This window comes from Mus pahari, chromosome 5 (genome assembly GCF_900095145.1).
Source record: "Mus pahari chromosome 5, PAHARI_EIJ_v1.1, whole genome shotgun sequence".
Lineage (NCBI taxonomy): Eukaryota > Metazoa > Chordata > Mammalia > Rodentia > Muridae > Mus > Mus pahari.
The window spans coordinates 120,808,295-120,830,082 of record NC_034594.1 but is presented as its reverse complement, the minus strand read 5'-3'; the positions used below and the strand labels follow the sequence as shown (position 1 = coordinate 120,830,082).

Here is a 21,788-nt window from a genome sequence, read left to right as displayed (position 1 = left end):
AAGAGGTACATCCTCAGAGGCTTGTGGGCAGTCTGTCTTCCTGAAACCACATTGTCCAGTTAGCAAACCAGTCTTAAAATATGAGGAGGAGAACAATAGAAGAAGACATGTGACATTAACCACTGACCTCAACATAGGTGAGAAGAGCACCACAACCATGTGGATGCAGGCACATATACCAAGCAGAAGAAAGACACTGGAGAGTGGGGGAGGGATGAACAAGAACAAACAAAATCATATACAAAACCAGTTTGTAATATTCTAAATAAAATTAATTTTGTTTGTGGTCATATTGAGGGTTATCAACTGGAAATTTTTTGAAAGTTAAATGTAGCAACATTATATTAAAATACAAAAAGTCTTTTTATCTTATCTCTGAACATACTAAAAATTAATGCCTAATCAAAATATGGTTTATTTGGGTAATTTCCTATTTCTCTTGTTTTAAAATCCATAGAAACCATCTATAGTTTAAAATTATTTAATAATAATTGTCATACATACTACTAAAAGAAGAGAAAAATCATTGTGTATTTAAAAGTGATATTGCTTTTCCATTAACCTTGAAATTCATATCCTCATGAGTATGCAGTTTAACCACTGAGCTATTTCTCCAGGACAAGAAATAAGAAAGACAGATGTCTATCTGGGAAGCAGCTTAATGGGTAGGACAAGCATTTGTATGTTTCAACTATTTCCTAATTAGAAGAGTATGAGGAAACATAATATCAATTATTTTACTACTGAAATAAATCCTATCACCAAGACAACTTATAAGACGAAAGGCTTTGTGGGGCTTATCATCTCAGAGGGATAAAGCCCACCACTAGTGCTGAACGATAGAAGTAGCAAGGCACGGAAGTTGGAGCAATAAGCCGAGAGTTGACTTCTTCACTTAAAAATAGGAAGCCTAGCTGGGCGTGGTGGCACACGCCTTTACCCCCAGCACTTGGGAGGCAGAGGCAGGTGAATTTCTGAGTTTGAGGCCAGCCTGGTCAACGGAGTGAGTTCCAGAACAGCCAGGGCTACACAGAGAAATCAAATCCTGTCTCAAAACAAAACAAAACAAAAAAATAGGAAGCCTAGAAAGTCTTAGGGATAGTTGCAGGCTTTGAAACCTAAAAGGTCTACCCTAGTGACTCATTGTTTTTCAAGTAAAGCCACATCTACAATGTCTCCTCAATAATATCACCATTTGGTTACCAAGTATTTAAATCTCATCCAATAATAAGCCACCAAAATAAACATAACAAGCAAATGCACAAACTATAAATATATGCATATGAAAATATAAACCTAGTTGAATTTGCAACGGGCAACTATCTTCCCATTCATCTACATCTTGGGAGCTTGAATCTGTATGGCACTTCCAATTAAAATGTAAAGTCTGTTTATCCAAAGTGGCCATATAATATGTTGTCAAGGAAACAGGGCACATGGAACGTTATCATGAGGATGCTTAAAGTAATTTAGGAGTTTTAGAAAATAGAAAATAGTTTAGAAAATAGTTCATAATTCTTAAAATATGCAGCAAGAAATTTTATTAAGTTTCATAAAGTTTCCAAGAAAGTAGAAAGAAAGAGAAAAGAAGAACTGTATGAATAGTTTTATTGTAGATTTATTTATAAATTAATAAGAAGTTGCAACAATCCTTTGTTTTTCTGTGTAAGAATTGCTAGGTCAAGCAAACTCTGGACTGACATGAAATATTATTTCCTGCTAAAAACAGAGGAAAACACAATTTGAATGAATTAGAGCAAACATCATGCCCTCCATGTTTCTACGTTTACTTTATAATCTAAAACTAAATAATTTAGGTATGTTTAACTACAGAAAAGAAATGCGGAATGACAGATGTATTTAACACTTCATAATTTTCAGTCAGTTGATACTCAGAATAGTTTTAACATATTATATAGGGATAAGATGAACAGTGTGTGTGTGTGTGTGTGTGTGTGTGTGTGTGTGTGTGTGTGTGGTGTATGTGTGAAAATAAAAAAAAATGTGCCATAAAAGGTGGAAGATAAATCCTCTTAAATATCAGGTTACATTATAGTGTACCTTGCATTCCTAGGATATATACAGAAGCTATATTTATCATAATTTTAACTTATGGAAAATCCCGGAAAGCAAGTACATGGAAGAGCATGATTTTAATCTCACTACACATATTTAGAAAACACATTTCTAAATATATCACTTAAAGTTGAATTAAAGTAATTAAACATCTATTTAATAAATTATGTTTCAAACATGCTCATAACAGAACTAAGAAACAATTGTGAAGAAAAGTATTTGTGATACCTGGCTTCTACTGACTTGACTCTATGTACTTAAATATGACATTCTTAAGCACACACACATACACACACAAACACACATTTAGTACAGCCCCAGGAGAAAATGCATACAGCGTATTTTATGGGAACAAATGTAAATATCATGAGAACCCCCTTTTTCTTGTTTAAACAGCATTTTAATTTTAAGTTTAAATGATCATATAGAGTATCTTTATTGCATTTTTAAACAAAGAATGCTTTTCTCAATTCTCTTTCTCACTTTGCATTATGTCTGTAGGCTTCTCCCTGCATCAAAGCCTCCTTTCCATGCTCACGTCACACTTGTCTCATTGATCTCCACTTCTGCTCCAATCTCCAAAAACTCTCATGACGTCTTTCCTAGTATCAAAGCCTATATTCATATTTACACTCACCCCTACTTATACATACACATGTAAACAAACTATGACCCACATATGAGAGAGATACACTTTTTTTTTTATAGTTTTGTGGATTGATATACTGGCTCTTTGTTCTCTTCTTTTTCTTTCTTTATTTTTTTTCTTATTCACTTTACATCTCTATCACTGTCAATCTTCCGGTCAACCGCAAGCCTTCCATCATCCCCCCTTCTTCTCTGAACCAGTAGGGCCATGCCTGAGTATCACCTTACTTTGGCACTTCAAGTGTCTGAGAGGCTAGGAGCTTCCTCTCTCACTGAGGCCAGACAAGGCAGCCCAGCTAGAAGAACATATCCCACACACAAGCAACAGTTTTTCAGATAGACTCCATCTTCCAGTTGTGTGTTACCCACTGGACTCCCTTTTAAACACAAAGCATTTTTATTGATAGAGATAAAATATGGATTTGGGCCATGTGATTCTAGGAACAAAGATGCTGCTCGGGAGATAAATAGGATATTTGTGTGAAAATTTATGTAAAGATAGAAGAGTAAAAACAACACATGAGAAGCATTTGGAAATGTATCCAAATTTTCAATATTTTCAAAGTAATGACACCAGAGAAAACATTGAATTTAAGAAATACTAGTAGAACAATTTTCTACCAAAAGAATTCCAGGATGGTCAAGGCTGTTGCACAAAGAAATTCTGTCTCAAAAACAAAACAAAACAAAACAAAATACAAACAAAGAACAAAAAAACAATAAGAAAAATAAAACATTAAAAATATTTAGTCAGGGATATAAACTTAGCTTTAAACCTAGTATACCTGAAGTTTAAAGATCACTATATATGTATAGGCCTGGAGATGTGACTCAATGATTGACAGTACATAATTTCCTTTCTATAGGCTCCAGAACCCACACAGGGCACCCCACATCTACATGTATCTCCAGTTTCAGTGACCATGATGCTCTTTTCTAGCATACATCCTATCTACACTTGGAGAGTACACATTCTACTCAAAATCACACACATAAACATAAATAATTAATCAAACTTTTACAAATATATACATACTTTTGAAAATGTGCATGAATATTCATGAGACAGGAACATTATAAAAAAATAAGTAAGCTAAGATACTTAAAACATAGAAATTGTAAAGCCAGGAAAAAAATAGACAAATGAGATTTTAAAATCAAACTCTCCTTCGAAAAATAAATTTACCACATTAAAAAGCCCAAGCTCTGAGAAGAAAATATATACTTGAAATAAAATTTGTCTCTAGAATCAATATACAATTTTAATAACTTAGTAACCGAGATGCAAAAGTTTCCAACACATAGTTTACAGAAGGCATCCTGCTAAAGAATATATATGACTATCCATTACCACATGAAAATGTTCTTGAAATTGTTACTCAGCAGAAAAATAAAATTATAACCACAGAAGTCTTTACATGTGAGAAGGGCTGAGTTAAAAACTGTCGAATGCTTAAGAGTGATGGAACCTGCTCAGAGAACAGTTAGAACTCTTATGCTGCTAGAGAAAAAAAAAATGTAACTCACTGTCTCTGGCAACAATTTGGTGTTTTTTATCCTCTTACCACCAGTCTGGGTATTTTACTCCTCAGTATATATTCAAATGCTTGCAAGCCTGTGTCCACATAATGATTCAGACAGAATACTTCAGCAGTTTATCAGAACAGTTAAAAACTGGAAATCTTCCAAATACCTATCAATGAAAAATAATATATTGAGATTGGGTCATAGCTAAAAGTGAGAGTGCCAGCCAAAAATGTGTGATTCATTCAAGAATCCTTCAATCAAAATGAAGTGATCTTTGCATATCTACTACTAAGAAAAATTCTATATAGGCTACAAAATGAATACTTTAAAACATTTCCTTTCTTTGTTCTGTGTACATGTTCATGTGTATGTTCATGTGAGTGTAGGCACCTATGTGTATATTTATGCACCTGTGTATATTTATGTATCTTTGAGTGTGTGTGTGAGTGTCTGTGTGTGTGTGAATATATACACATGTAGAGGCTAGAAGACAACCTCATATATTGTTCTATGTTGCCATCCACCTTGTCCTTCTGAGACAATCTCTCAACAGCCCACAAATGGCCTAGGAGGCTAGGGTGAATGTAGCTGCCTTCAGAAGCCCTCCTGTCTTCTATCTGTCTGATTGTTACTGTGCTGACAAAAACAGCTTACTAGACATCTCTTAAGCCTTTATTTTTTTTTATATGTATGATAAGGTAGATGATTATAACATTACATGCAGTATTATATAATGTAGACAGTATTCAAAATTTGGCAAGACAAGCCTAGGACAAAAAAAAGTCAGATCATTTGTTACTAGGAATTGATTGGTAATGATTATGAAATAACTTACTTTGGCACTTACATATAATTTTATTCATTTAAGAAGTTGTTCATATTTTTAATTTATGCACTTAAAAATATAAACTGTTTATTTTAAGTAACTCCTAATTAAACAAAATTAAAACTATGATGATAGTCAAGTTTCCACAAATCTACATTTAGTCTCTGTTATCAGCATCTTATATAAATATGGCACATATCTCTCAGTTACAAACACAGAGGGATATTAATTTAATAAATTCCACTCTTGAACAACTGTGTATTGCAGTAAATATTAAAAAGAAAGCACCAATTTCCCGTATTTCACCCTGCTTCTTTCAGCCCAGTTTGGTACACATTTTCTTTGTCTCTCTGGCCCAAAGCTCCCAAAAAGTCTACCCCCAGCTTGCTAACTTCCCACTGGGGGATCTCATTGTCCTTCAACCCCCGTGCTGCAAACCCCCACTACCTTTGTAGTGCACTTCAGGCAAACCCACACTATACTGCAGTACCTTTCTCTCTTGAACCCAGACAAGCCACTTCGTGAAGAAAAACACACATACCTAGTTCAGTAACTCAATTGTTGGATGCAGCAACTAAAATCCTAATCCTGTAAGCCTTATTAAATCTAAACCCTCTGGTGGTGAATCCTGATGGATCTGCCACTGAAACTATGATATACTTGTAATTACATCTTTTCCTCACACTATCCCTATCCAAAAAGACCTAACTTTCTCCTGCTTCCTCTCTTCCTCTGTCCAACCCAGAAGTCCTGCTTACTCACCTAGCGATTGGCTCCTTTATTCATTAGGGGATGGTTCATGAGAAGTCATGTGAGTACATGACTCATTCCTCATTTGCAGCCCCTCCCAGGAGAGCAGGATTACCACAAAAATACATGCATCCCCAGGGCTATCCACAACTGTCCTTAATTTCTATTTGACATATAATTATCTCCTTAAGAAACTTAGCTATTGCATCAAGATAAAATTGTAACTGCTTCTTCAGCTCCTCTGGGCTCTAATAACTTCTCATATCCTCTTTACTTTTAGAACCTTATAACTGGAGGCTCACTTATCAGCTATTTTTTGAAAATGTTACTGTACTGAAACATCTTCTATATTCTTGTGTATTTAGAAGAATGCTATATATAGGAAAAAAGACCAATAAGATAAGTTTCTATTCTTATGACACCAAGTTAATGAATAACATAGCAGGGTAGTTACCAAGCAAACATTGGAGACATTATGAGCCTGAGGTAGCATATATCAGATTTCTGTTCTGCAAGTTTACTTTCAAACCTGTTGATATCCTAAATTCTTCCTCAGGAAGACTATAACTGGTGGTTAAGGTTATTTTGCACTCTCAGATGTCATGAATGGAAATTAGAGTACCTTTGTATGATGCTAGTGTGAAAATATATTGCTTGCCAAAGTAGCAGTTTCTAAGTCCCAAACTAGATCACTGTATGCCTTGAGGTATTGGTTACTATTTGTCTTTAGGTTGCTGTCATATTAGACTCCAGAAGGGCAGAGCACATCTGTGAATATCTAGATTAACCTATCTGTTTGAGTTCCAGCTGGTAATATGTCTCACCACCTGAGTCATCCAAAAGATCCAAAGAAAGCAATTTGTTTTCATTCTGTTTTGATGTTTCTTCTTGGAAGAAGCTAAGTGATTCCTTCCAAATTCTTCATATATTGGAAGTTTAACTGAGAAGTTGGCAACACATTTTGCATGTGATTCGTATCTTAAAAACAAAATAAAGGATATGTACAAATAGATTATTACTGATTTACTTAGTACATATCGTGGCAGAAATATCTAATACAAAAAGTTAATACATATGAGATTCTATACATATATTGGTTATATTGGAAAATGTATTACCTAAAATACCAACTGTTGGATAAAGGGTAATAATCTGATATATATAAAATAAATGTAATCAGATTATTACCCTTTATCCAACAGTGGTATCAATCGTTGAATGAATAGAACAGAAGTATGGAAAAGAAACCCCAAAGCTTTACATAAAGCCTGCTTCTTATGAACATAAAGCAGCACATTCTTTTCTATAAATAATCTGAGGGACTTAAACTTTTAACAGTTTATTTTCTTTATAAATATTGAAGAATTTGTAAGCATTTTTTAAGGAAAGCATTTTGAGAAATATATTACTTATATACCTCCAAATCTCCTGGCTTGGTTTAGCGTAAGTCAAAGAATATACCAAAAATCAGAGGCAAACATACCCTCTTAAATAAATATTTATAGTTTATCCAACAAAGGCTTAAGCCCACTGGTTTTCCTAAGTAATAAGACTTAGAGTACCACCAAAGACTCCTTTGATGAACCAATAATTTTTACGGGGTGACTTACAGATGTATGTAAGAGGGGTTGCTTATAGAAGCAGGGTATGTTTAAGTAATTTGTCTTTTTGATCTTGGAGAGGAATTTTAATCCAGCTACATGGCTGGTCTAGCAAAGAATCACATCCAAAACATGTTTGTCTGTTTGATATGGCAGGATTTCACACATGTCACATACCTTTAATTTCTCTCTGGCTTGAATACTGGTATGCTATTAGTATACAACTTTAAGTTAAAATTAATTTATAGAAGGAAGCAGGCAAGTTTGAAAGTGATATCTAAGTGAAGAACACACAAATTGATGAATCAGAGAAAGATTTGACAAAATCAGAAAGGATATGCTCAACTCTCATGGAAACAGCTCATGAAAAGGAACCTATCATGACTGCTGTCTGAAAGACCCAACAAGCAGCTGAAAAGTCAGATGCAGATATTTGCACCCAACCAATGGACAGAGTCTGGTGACTCCTGTGGTTGAATTAGGAGAAACCTGTTAGATGCTGAGGAGGAGGGCAACCCTGTAGGAGGAGAAGCAGTCTCAATTAATCTGGACCCCTGAGATCTCTCAGACTCTGGACCACCAAACAGGTAGCATCCACCAGCAAATATGAGGCCTCCAACATGTACACAGCAGAAGACTGCCAAATCTGGGTTCAGTCAGAGGAAATGCACCTATCCCTCAAGAGACTGGAGGCCCAGGGACTTTAGAGGTCTGGTGGGGTGGTGGTGGTAGAGGAACATCCTCATGGAGACAGAAAGGCAGGTGAGAGGTATGGGATATGGAACAGTTGGAGAGTGGACTGGGAGGGGATTAAAATCTGGAGGGTTAAAAGAAAGAAAAAAAGTAATAATTAAGAGAGAGAGAGAGAGAGAGAGAAGCAGAGGGAAAGTCAGCAAGTTGGGAGTCACTTCAGTGAGTGCAGAACTGTGAAGTTGAGTTCATTTGTGAGGTAATGCAATTCAGTGCAGGTCAGGGGAGGCAGTTGAAGCCAGAAAATAAGAAAGAGCCAGGAAATTACAATGAATTGCAAGAGTTAGTGGTAGTCAGTCATCAGAGAAATTAAGTGAAAAGCTGAGAGAACCCAGATTGAATTAGTCAGCTTGGAGAGGAGTTAGATCCAGAACAGCTGAGTTGAACCTCCTAGCCAGTGTCTCTTCTTCTGCATATGTAGCAGAAGATGGCCTAATTGGCCATCACTGGGCCATCACTTGGTCTTGCAAACTTTATATGTCCCAGCACAAGGGAAGGCCTGGGCCAAGTAGTGGGAGTGGGTGGGTAGGGGAGCAGGGGCGGGGGGGTTATAGGGAACTTTCGGAATAGCATTTGAAATGTAAATAAAGAAAATTTAAAAAATAAATAAATGAAATATAAAATTAGGAAAAAGGAAAGAAAGAAAGAAAGAAAGAAAGAAATAGAGACTGGCAGTGGTGGTGCACGCCTTTAATCCCAGCACTCAGGAGGCAAAGACTGGTGAATTTCTGAGTTCAAGGCCAGTCTGGTCTACAGAGTGAGTTCCAGGATGGCCAGGGCTACACAGAGAAACCCTGTCTTGAAAAACAAAAACAAAACAAAACAAACAACAACAACAACAAAACCGAAATAAGAAGGGTAAACTTACTCAATAGTAAGACTCTGTGTCAGCAATTACATCAGGTGAATTAAAGTCACTTTTACAGATCTTGTTTATTCTTACAATATAAAAGCAAAGGTAATTTGGTTATATAATGGTAAATTGTATCTACATGCAGAAATAATTTTGGGGTTTTAATATTAAACATCTCAAATTTGTGCTTACCTTTTTGTGTCTCATACATAACTATAAAATATATCACACATGGACATCTTAATTAGATCTTACTAGTTTGTAGAACAAAATTCAGCACATTCTTTACAAATTAAGAGTTAATAAGAAGTAGTAATTTAAATATCATTCATAGTCCTCTTTATTATTATTATAAATCTATTTTTATCTTGCGGCCAGTATTGGAAATAAAAGTAAACTTAATTATAATTGTACATACTTTAAGAAAAAAAGTTTCCAAATCTCAAAAAAAATTTTTCCTACTTTTTTCTTTCCATTCATGAGAATGGGCATGATTTATAAAATACAATCTTTATAAAAATGGCATGGTATAGAAGGCATTTTCATTGAATTCAGGTATAGTAGTAGTAAGATATCTATGATATAGGTAAGTATTCTAACAGACAATAATTAGCGGTATTTAAAGGTTGTTTTACTGCAGCATGTTAAGTACTTCCACTCACATAAAATTGCTTGCTCTTATTTAGAACCTTTTTTTCTTCTTTTAGCACTATCCCTTTTAGCAATAATATTCTATATGCATGACATTTTTATGGCCTCCTTCATGGAAATTGATGAAGAATATATCTGAAATGGATAAGTGTCCTGAATTCAAGCAGTTTAAATTACCATGTTTAGAAAGATAAGTGAACAGCGATTTTTACTCCCTTTTATGCCAGCTGAAGTTGAAAAGCCCTAAATTTTGAGTGTGGTTTATACAAATGTGCTTCAAAGCACATACAAGCAGAGTCATTACTGTAAGAATACATTTTGAAGAACAACTTTTCGAAAATAATGATGGAGAAAAGGAAGAGTGGCAGGTGGATAAGACAACTGTCTGGCACCATAATGCTATTTTTATAAGCAGTATAAATAAAAAATGCAGTCAGCATTTGCTGGGTTATGTTTTTTTTTTTTTGACACATTTCCAACAGCAGATTAGACTAAGTTTCTTGCACTGAATAAATGAACTAGAATAGGATGTGAAGTGCTTTAGAAGGCATCGACTGGCTGTCATGCCTCTTGCAGACTGAAAAGAGGGGGGAACAAAGTATTTTCTCTGAAGTTTACTTTTTAAATCCTTTGTTTCATTTTAAATATGATTTACTGTTTTACTTCTGCTCTTCAGATTACAACTAGACTCAGAACATTTTAGGTAGTCATTTTGTCCCATTGGAGAGATGAAGAATTGTTATGTATTGGGTTTCTCAGGTGGCAAACTGGCAGCAAAAGGGGGTTTTGCCCATATTTAGTCATCAAGCTGCAGGCCAGAATCTCTGTGTAACATAACTCCTCCTGAAATGCAAATCTTTGGAATGGAAAAAAGAGGTTGTCCACACACAATCTAAAGTACAGTTGCGTGTTTACCAAGCATGAGTGTGTTGCTAAAACTATTTTTTCTTCCTGCAGAGAAGTAAGAAAACTTTCTCTTAATTTGAATGTTCTATTTCAATTGTTGATGTGTTGATTTAAATAACAAAAGCTCTCCTGGGAGTATATGTTTAACTATTGGATGTCCGGTTGATAAGATAGGTTGAGAAGGATTTTCAGAGTGTGTCACTGACAGGTGGGCTTTGCGTGTCCTAAAGTCCCCTCTGATCCTCAAACCGTTCTCCCTTTGCCTAGTGATTAATGATCAAGAAAAGGTGAAGTCTCATGTATTTCTTCCCTGCCACCATGCGATCTATCCTTTTGAAATCATAATCCAAATTAAACACTTTCCTTTGAAGGAGTTGCCTTGGCCAAGGCAACAGAATAGAAATGTCAACAAGATAGCCAAACAGATGACTGTAAAAGCATAGTATATGAAGACAAAGACCCACAGATGGCATTACGTCAAACTACTAAGCCTTGGGGAAAGACTTAAAAGAATGAAGAAGTAATCTGTAGTGTGGGAGAAAAATCATTTAAAATCATGCATCTGAGGGTGTTTTTATGTAATATTGTTTATTCAGTCAAAAATCTCCTGGTACCCCAGGATGTGCTGGTGTCTATTATGTAGTGCAGGCTGATCCCAATTTTGGAATAATTTTCTAGTCTTTCTGCCAACTTCAAGCAATGAAACATCACTATGTTTGGAGATATATACATACATACATACATATATATATATATATATATATATATATATATATGTTACAAGTAAGAAAAACTTGTAATTACAACTTAATTACAAGTAAGAAAAAATGTAAGTACAGATTTTTAAAATAAATTAAACAAACAGAACAACAAACTATACAAATAGGCTGTTTTAAGGATCGTTTAAGTGTCACTAGCCAGGAAGGAAACACACGAAAAAACTGCAGTAAACCATGACCTCATCAGGAAAGTTTCTGTGACACAAGTAATGAGTGTTAGAAACACTTATTTGGGCTTAGCTGAAACCCTTCCCTCATCTGGCAAGTCATCATTCTCCAAAGCAGACTTGAATTTCATGTCCCATAGAAAGTCCGTAGGAGAATAGAAAAGAAGAGTAGAAAGTATATCCGGACCCTTGCTGTGTACCCTTACCATGTGGAAAAGATAAAATAAAAAGAGCCCTGCTGCTCTATCAAAGAGAATGTGAACAAATGCTACTATTGAAAATAGCATGGTTGTTCTTGCAAAAATTAAAAATTGGGATGGAGCAGTGTATCTGTGGTTAAGGGCACTTGTTGCTGCATGAGAGGACATTGGATCAAATCCCAATAGCTACAAACTGATCATAACTGTCTATAACTCCAGGTTCAGGGATCTGTTGCCCACATCTGGCCTCCATAGGCAAAACACAGTAAATAGATATACACCCATGCATGTAAAATAAACTAAAAATATCTTTAAAATTAAAAATAGAACTTCAGTAGGATCTCATGGCCCCATAGCAAAGTCTGAATTGAAAGAATTAGTATGAAGATTGCATATCTGCCATGTTATGTTCATTTTATCCATGCTCACTATGTATAGTATATAGAGTCATCCCAAGTGCCCAGTAAGAGATGGACAATGTATGGCACATATACATGATGGATTTCTCATGATTCCTCAACAAGAAAAAGAGGAAAAGTTCTTTAACATTTTGCTGACACAAAGTAACTGTGCGAAGTGAAAATTATCAAACTAGAAAGACAGATGCCACATGAATCTTATTTATATTTGAAATATTAGAAGGAAATCTTTTAGAAACAGAGAGTAGATTGGTAGTTCCCAAATGCTAGGTGATTTGGGAATGATGTGAGAGATGCTGATGGGAAAGGATTTGATATTTCAGTACGAAGGGAAAATTCAAGAGTTCATTTTACAAAATAGTCATTATAAAAACTGATCATACTTATGCACACTCCTCTTAAGAAAAAGGCAGGTTTCCCAAGGGTATCAAACAGCCCTGGCATATCAAGTTGCAGTAAGACTAGTCACCTTCAATCTTACTAAGGCTAGACAAAGCAACCCATTAGGAAAAAGGGGTCCCAAAGACAGGCAACAAAGTCAGAGGCAGCACCTGCTCCTACTCTTACGAGTCACACAGGAAGAAAAAGCTACACAACTATACCATATGTGCAGAGGTCCTAGGTCAGTCCTATTCAGGCTCCCTGGTTTTTAGTTCAGCCTCTGTTAATGGTTCCAGTATAGTTGATCTGTGGGTTTCCTTGTGCTGTCTTTTATCCTTCTGGCTCTTAATAATCCTTTCCTCTGCTCCTCCATAGGATTCCTCAAGCTCCACTTAATGTTTGGCTGTGAGTCTCCACATTTATTTCTATCAACTGCTGAATGAAACCTCTGAATGTCACATCTCCTTTTCATCCATCCAAAGTAGTAGATGGTGATGAATACAGAATTGAACAAATTTGTCAGATTCCAGAAGATCAGAGACTTATGGTACTCAGCTCTAAATGAGACTTCTATACCCCACTTTCACTATGGCTGAATGATAACTTGGTAAGAGGGAGCACAATATTGAACCATGTGATATAGTAGCCATATGCAGTGAAACAGCCTTTGCTGGATAAGAAAGCCACAGATTTTTCCCTCATCCAGTCATCATCAGTTACATAGTCTTTCTCAAATAATAGTAGAACATCACAACTTCCTCCAGCATTCATCCTAGGAGATTTGCTAACTTGATCTTGTGTGGGTCTTGGCAAGCCCTCATATTGTTGTGAGTTTATGTGTACAATGGCTTTATCATATTCAGTATGTACTGCCTCTACCCACTGACTCCTAAAGTATGTGACAGAAAAATCACACTCATTTGTAATAAGTACATAATTAATGCTAATAGCTGAGTATGTTGAAACCTTTTTAATAGCATATAATATTAGAAATATGCTTTTAAAATTAAGTTTGACCTGGATCCTTTTGTCCATTTCAGCCATTGAGCATGCTCTACTTTACTCTCTAAGTAACTCTACCTATCTATGAAAAAATAAGGTATCACATGACATTATAATGTATGGAAAACACAGGATTTGTGCCATAAGGACAATATACAATATTTTTAATCAGGGTGATAAAAAGTTCTTACAGGAAAGCAAAAGCATTTAAAGACTTAAAAATTGGAGGAAATAATTTGTCATTGAAAGCTAAATAGTGTGTGAGTAAGAAGAATAGAATAATTCACTAGAAAAGCTAAAGTTGAAATAAGAAATTGTGTTCAATTAATAATAGCTTTATTGTTATCAGTACACAAAGATGCACTGAATTTTTAGAGGCCTATCTTAAATAGACCTAGCCTAACCAATCTCTAAGTATGCATCTTTGCATTGTGCGACATATCCCACAGTTAAATGCATCAGCACATCAGTCTATGCTCCTAAGTGCCACTGCTATAAAATTCCACGCTGTTCACATCCACTGAATAAACTTCTCAGTGAACATTAATATTCAAATAGTATTTATGATGTATCTCAGTAGACTTTAATATTTAAATATTTTCCTAGAAGGTACCTGTGGCATGAACCACGGCATCACTAATTATTTATGGCATTTCTATTTTCCAACTTTGCAAGATTATTGCTTAACTTTTGTTTTTAACAAAGTTATGCTTTCAATATCTTTTTCTAGAAGAGTGTATGTCACTTAAAAAAAAGCTTTGATAAACTGTTTTTGCTTACGAAGTAAATTAAATTTAATTAATTCAAGTCTAATACTTTCATATAAATGGATGCTATTAATAAAACAAGCAATACATTATGACTTCTTTTATCATTTAGTCTTTTTCTGTCTCTTTAAAGAGGGTCTCATATACCTTGGTTAATCTCCAACTATCTATGGAGTGAAGGATGATGTTCAACTCCTGATTGCCCTGTGGTTTCCTTCCATGTGATGCCATTGCATGTTTGTTTCACAATGCTGATAATTAATTATTCTCTTACTGTAATGTCATTCTTATGGTAAAAATTGCAGATAGTGAAGTTTTGAAATTTCAGTGGTATACATTTTTCTATGAAATATACATTAAATATAAGCATTAATTCTTTATTGGAGATTTCATAAATATCTACATATATTAACCCTTACATAGGGATAAACTTTTATAAACTCTCAGTTTAGATCAAACTTTCTCTTTTAATATAATAAGCAGTTTAACTTTAACTACATAAATAGGATGTATACTGTTGTATACTGTTATGTATTAGTTCAATTTGCTCAGTACTTTCTTCTCTGATTCCATGTTCTCAAATCATAGAATATTTACTGATACATTATTTCCTGATGACAAAATTTCACCTGGTTATGTTGTACTTCTAAGCTGATGCCTGCATTAGAACATTGAATAAACATGAAGATTCAGTCAAAACTCTATCTTAATGAATATAATTTAAAACTTTGTCATGATTCTGAAATAAAATATGGGTTTGATAATCATTTATAAAATAAATCCTTTGTTTCCACCAAATATTTGTTTCTTTCACACATTCACTTACTCCAATAGTTAAGTGCATCTGAGAATTACCTATTAGTCAGGCTCACAAACTAGAACAAAGACTATGTTTCCCCGACCTGCAGGGACAATCAGTGGGGACCCAAGGCAGGAGAGAGAGTGGGAGGGACAAGAGACAAGAATGAGAGCAAGTCAATCATACTGATCAAGCTCTGAAAACTATTCAGGAGTGGCAATATAAGCATAAGCTAGAGAAGGCTCCAAGGAAGGGGAGAAGGACCCAGGCAGGGGCTCTCTGAAGGTCAGGTGGCAATCTTCAGCTCCCAGAACCAATGGTCACAGTGTCCTTTTTTCCCATAAACATTTTTACTGTTATGACCACGAATTTTCTCTCAGGATTGTTTATGTAAGCTAGAAAATATCCACAAGGCCATGGCTGAGGCCATGGCTCCCAGCAACTATGTGTTATCTAAGAGCTTCACAGCTGCCACATAGATTAATTGATATTCTTCTACTAACTGCACAGATTAATTGATATTCTACAAAAACTATATATATATATATGTATGTGTGTGTGTGTGTGTGTGTGTCTTTGTGTATCTGTGTGTGTCCGTGTATGTGTGTGTGTATGTGTGTATGTGTCTGTGTCTGTGTGTATGTGTGTCTTTGTGTATCTGTGTGTGTCTGTGTGTATCTGTGTTTGTGTGTGTGTGTATGTATATGTGTCTGTGTGTGAGTTTCTGAGCGTGGGGATGAGTATACAATGGTATGACTGTGACAGTTAGAGGACAATTGTTATGACATGTTTCTCTCTTTCCAGCATGGGTTCTGGAGATTAAACTCAGGGTGGTTGGCTTTCATGGTAAGTACTTTAACCCACTGAGCCACCTCATAATCACTACATCATCCACTCTTAGAAAATAACATTTCAATTTCCCTCAATTTAACTATTTATAAGTTATTTGTAAATATTCTAACTCATGTTATTTTTTAAGTTCTAGGTGAAAATCCATTTCAGATTTTTCATTTTATTTTTACTGTGAAATTGAGAGGATAATTCAGGTGCACAAATGTACATCACCACCTTGGTGCAGAGGTAAATGAACCTCTAATTGGAACCTCCTGGTTTACAAGCTTTTCCCATTTAACACATCATCAGACATGGGTGACTTTTGAAGCATTGAAATTGGAAGCTGTGATTCAAGTCATTCTTAGTGTCTAATGCTCATCTGTGAAATTTAATAGTGTGGAACTCCAGTATAGGCAGAGTGACAATATTTGGACTGACTTTTTAAAACAAATAGTACCGTTTTGCCCTCTACCAGGAAAAAAATGATCTCTGGTAAGAGCTTCCAGACAAAGGGCTTACTATTAAAAAGAAAATGAAGTTGGACAAATCCAAATATATATACGAAGCCAACAACCTTTGACTTTTAAAACACATGTTATGTTGTTACTGAAGCAATGTCACAAAAAAATGGGTGCAAGAAACCTGAATCAGCTTGAAATAAGATCTTTTGGGGGTTATTGAACACTATTCATTTTCCTGGAAATAGGACAAAGTTATTTAGCACAGGTGTCTCGGTAATTGTGATGCATTAGTAGAATTAGTCATGTTCAATGGTCCTCAAACTTGCTCTGCCACCTGTGTGTGAAATGGCCTAGCATCAATACAATGACACTGAATGAGAAACATATACTGTAGAATTAAGCTCAAAATGTGTTTGTGCTTAAAGTGCCTTATTTGGTTAAATAAAACTTTGCCTCCTTGTACTACTTTTTTTTCTGAAAAAAAAAAGTTACATAAATAAAAGGGACAACAAAATCACACAATATCAAGTTCTCATCCAAGTAGGGGAGAAATAATGCTTAAAAATCAAGAGAGCTGGGCAGATTCCAATAGAGATGAAAGGAGATTTCTGCTGTTGAAAGTGCATCCAGTGCTCAAAGCTACTCTTGCACTGAGAGACAGCTTGTCTGTTAATCTGATACACAGTTACAAAGGTCTTGAGCTACCAATTATTAGTGACCCAAAGGTTCCAGCCATTGATTAAATGGCTAATGATTAATGGAACATATATAATACTTTAAAAAAAGATATTTATCAAAATCTCTGTTTAGTGCCTCCATTTGAAAGAATGTAAATATCAGATTCTGTTTTTGCTGAGAGCATCCTTTAGTATCCACAACATGTAAAATATTTTCTTAATTTTCTTATTCAAAAATGTGCAAAATGGCCATGACATTATTAATATTTATCTCAAATTTTCTAAGTTCCTGAATTCAAAAGAATTGCTGTAGTCACCACAGTTTAAATCTAGAAGATGGTGATTTTTGACTAAACTCATAAAAATCAACTAAAATTGGAGCTACATATTATAAACCATAATATACATTTCTCCCAATACTAATTAATATATGTAGAGCATTCTTATGTCAAATACCTAAGGTATTTAAAAGCTATTACTTTTCAACAAATCATTTTGTCTTAGTTAAGCTAAATCTTCAAAAAATGTAACAATTTTGATTTAATATTTGACACAAATTAAATGAGTACTTTATATTGATGTTTCCTAAAAAACATAAAAGTGATTACAAGAAATATTTTAATTCACAAAGTTATTTTAGTGGCACCAACAAATATATAAATTATTTTGTATAAGATTTCCAAGTAAAAAACACAAAGGGATACATTCCATACATTAATTATTTTTTAATTTTTAGAAATTTAATACATGCATATATTTTGATTAAGTCCACCACATTTCTCCATTCAGTAATGCTCATTTTTCCAGGGGTACAGAATTGCTCAGGACTGTGTGGAAGGCCTGGACACTTTTTTCTTTCTCTATGAATTTTTAGAGTTTTTTCTTTTTTTCTTAGATATTTTCTTCATTTACATTTCAATCGCTATCCCCTTTCCTAATTTCCTCTCTGAAAGTCCCCTATCCCATACCCCCACCCTGCTCCCCAACCCACACACTCCTGCTTCCTGGCCCCTGGATTCCCCTGTACAGGGGCATATAATCTTCAAAAGACCAAGGGCCTCTCCTCCCATTGATGACCAACTAGGCCATCCTCTACTACATATGCAGCTAGAGACATGAGCTCTGGGGGTAAAGGTTAGTTTATATTGTTGTTCCTCCTATAGGGTTGCAGAGCCTTTCAGCTCATTGGGTCATCTATTGGAACACAGGGCCCCCAATGAAGGAGCTAGAGTTTTTTTCAATTCCTTTGAAGAATGGCATTAGAATACTTATGGGGATTCCACTGAATCTCTACTTTCAGATGCATTATTTTTTATAATATTAATTCTATGAACCCTTGAGTGTGAAAGGTATACCTTCTGATATAATTTTATATTTTGAGACTTCATTTATTATTTCAGTAACTATTCCTGAGATAGCAAAAACATAAAAATAAAAAATAAAAATAAACCTTAACATGAATAGACATCATATTATCTCCTACTATAGTGTTTTCTTTATACCTTTGACCTCATCATCACCCCCAAAATTTTGTTTTTGCATTGACAAGCTGAGAGTTGTCACTCAGCAAATTGTCAGCAAACATAACAGCATCATTCTTGGTGGATCAGTACAATAGTGTTTCTGTTGCCTCAAATTTCAATGTGATGAGTTCAGAGTCCCAAGGTCTCCCCAAGTTATTAGTTTATTCTTCTGTTTTGACAGGAACATGTTTTATTGGAGAAGACTGAGGGACTCATACCTTGAAGCAGTTGACACTATGTCTCTTGTCTTCCCAATAAAAATAGAGTAAAATAAATCATTTTTTAAGAGGATAACATCATTTAAATATTTTTTTCAACATAACATGTTTTATTGATTTCCTGGGAATTTCACATATGGCATCCGGATGACACTCACTTCACAATACTTCCAAGTTCTCTCCCTGTCTTTGTGACCTCCTCTGGTTCAGTTTTGAGTTTCTTGTGGTGTTCAGGCACCAATGTGCACTGAAAGGATGGAGTATAAGTGATTTTTCATGGCCCATATCTTCTTCTGGTGTGTCTGGACACCAGTGCACACCAGGGTAGGAAAGGAAAGGATGACTCAATGAGTCTGGAATGAGTGGGTCTGCAGGACCTCAGTGTAGCAGTGAATGTTGGGAAGAGGAGGTTTTCTTCAGAGATCTCAGTGTTCCAGTTCTTTCAAACTCCCCCACCCAAAGAAAAAGAAAAATGAAAACAACAACAACAATAATAACAAGAAAAAGTAGAGAAAAAAGTTTGATTGGTGTTATCTATGAACTCATTGGAGTGTGGTCAAATTCTCAATGGCCTGCCCTTTTAATAGAATTGAGTCTTCTCCCTTACACACCCATGGTGTCCGGAAGCAGTGAAGGCCACCAGCAGCAGCATGGAATCCAGAATCAGCATGGCTCAAAGACATGTTAGACCAGTTCAGAGTGCAACACAAAGCTTGGACAATCACATGGGCTTTGGTGACAAAAGTCCTAGGGAACCTACTGATATACCTCAACAATGGTAATATATAAGAGGTACATATCAAACATCATGCTAAATAGAAAAAGATGCTCATTACATTACAGCTTATTAAGACAAGAATGTTCCCTCTCTCCACTTTGGTTCAACAAAGTAACTGAACTTACAGCCAAAGCCATAAGAAAAGAGGTAAAAATAAATGGGATACAAATAGGAGAGCAGAAAGTCAAAGTTGTAGAAGATATTTTTCTGTGCTTGAAAGATTCAAAGGATACCACCAAAATACTTCTACAGCTGATAAATATGTACAGTAAAATTAAAATGGAAGTAATCTGCCTTAGTTACTTTTATAGTTCCATAACATAATAATATCAGCAGAACAGCTTATAGAATAAAGGTTTATTTGGCTTACAGTTCCAGAGATCTTAGCATTCATTGTGATGGGTAATCATGGCAGCAAGCATCAGGTATAATAGCTGGAACAGGAAGCTGAGTGCTCCCATCTTCTTAATCCCATATAAAAGAAGTTGTAGGGGAAGCAACCTCTCAGTAGGGTGAGACATTAAGACCTCAAATCCTGCCACAAGTGAAACACTTCCTCCATAAAGCATGCAGTTCCTTGACCTCTGCAAACCTTATCACCAACTGAACTCCAAGTAGTTACACAAATAGAGTCTGTGTGGGTTACTCTCACTCCACCACCATGCCTTCTTCCTTTGTTTTAAACTTTATTGTGCCCTCATACAAAATATCCCTATAGCAACCTTCCCTACATCCCTTCCTCCCAGTTTACCCCACATCACATCCCCTCTCCATCTTTATACCAATGACTATAGGATTTTAGTTAGCAACATATGGTTTCTAGAGCAGTCTTATCCATCTGGTTCATAAACTAAAAGTAGACCAATCACATGATCTTTAGCACTCCTAGGAACCTTCCCAATGCTCTGTTCTGCTCACTACAAAGTTATTTGTGCATTCATGCCTAATTAAAGTAATATTCTAGGGTGAATATGTTTGCAGTATAATTTAAGTAAATTAGTTCAGAGAAGAGTTGATCATAATTTCAGAGCAATGACAGAGATTAAGTACTGTAGAAACCCATAAGTCATTATATTCAGCTGTTGTTCACCTAGAAACCTGAAACCAAGCAATAATCCAAATAGAGTAAAGTTAATATAAATGAATGTAGACAATTAGATAGAAATTATCCACTAAAGATTAAACAAACATCAAGATAGTACAGTGATAAAATACAAGGAACCATCACTCTACTCACCCAGATATAATCCAACCAAAGAAGAAATATAAGAAAATCAGCTACCTTGCCCACCTTCAGGAGATTTAGTTGTTTTCTGACAGACAGAAGCGAAAAATCTCCTAGATATAAAACTGACAAAGCTCTTTGGAGTTGCTCCTGATAGTGCTAGGAAAGATCTGCCTTCAGTGAAGTGACATCCATTATTGGCTTCTCTAAGGGTTAATTTTGAGTATCATCCTACTTGAATTGAGGGATGCCTGAGAATCCATCCATTTTTACTTTGGAATGTGCCTATTAGTATGTTTCCAGTGAAGATTTACATGTTAATTATCCAACTAGATGGGGAAAATCCCTGAACAAGAGAACTGCAACCAAATTAGCAGAGAAGAGAGGGCAAAGAGAGAACAGGAAAGACAGAAAAGTATTTCATTTTTCATTGGCTTCTCTTTTTTTGTTGTTTTTTTTGTTTGTTTTGTTTTGTTTTTTGCTTTTTTTTTGTTTTTGTTTTTTGGTTTTTTTTTTTGTTTGTTTTTGTTTGTTTTTGTTTTTGGTTTTTCGAGACAGGGTTTCTCTGTATAATCCTGGCTGTCCTGGAACTCACTCTGTAGACCAGGCTGGTCTCGAACTCAGAAATCCACCTGTGTCTGCCTCCCAAGTGCTGGGATTAAAGGCGTGCGCCACCACCGCCTGGCTCATTGGCTTCTTTTTAGACTAAAAGCTGAATCACTATGATACAGCTTCTGGTTTCTCTGGCCTTCTAGTGCTTATAACCATCTTAAAAATCTTCTGTCCCTGTGGACAAGTGAGGTAATTTAATAAGCCTGCTGCTATATATGCATATATTTTATTGGTAATATTCCTCTAAATATTTCTTACATGTGGAGAAATGCTGAATAACAAGGCAAAGCCATAAGGAGCAAGTAGTATTATTTATATAATAATAGTCACGTTCTTTTTTTTTGTTTTTTTTTTTTTT

At 35.3% G+C, this 21,788-nt stretch overlaps 1 pseudogene; it reads right to left on the bottom strand.

Moving 5' to 3' along the window:
- The window catches only part of LOC110322018, a 159,344-nt pseudogene that overhangs the window by 57,533 nt on the left and 80,023 nt on the right, over positions 1-21,788 (bottom strand).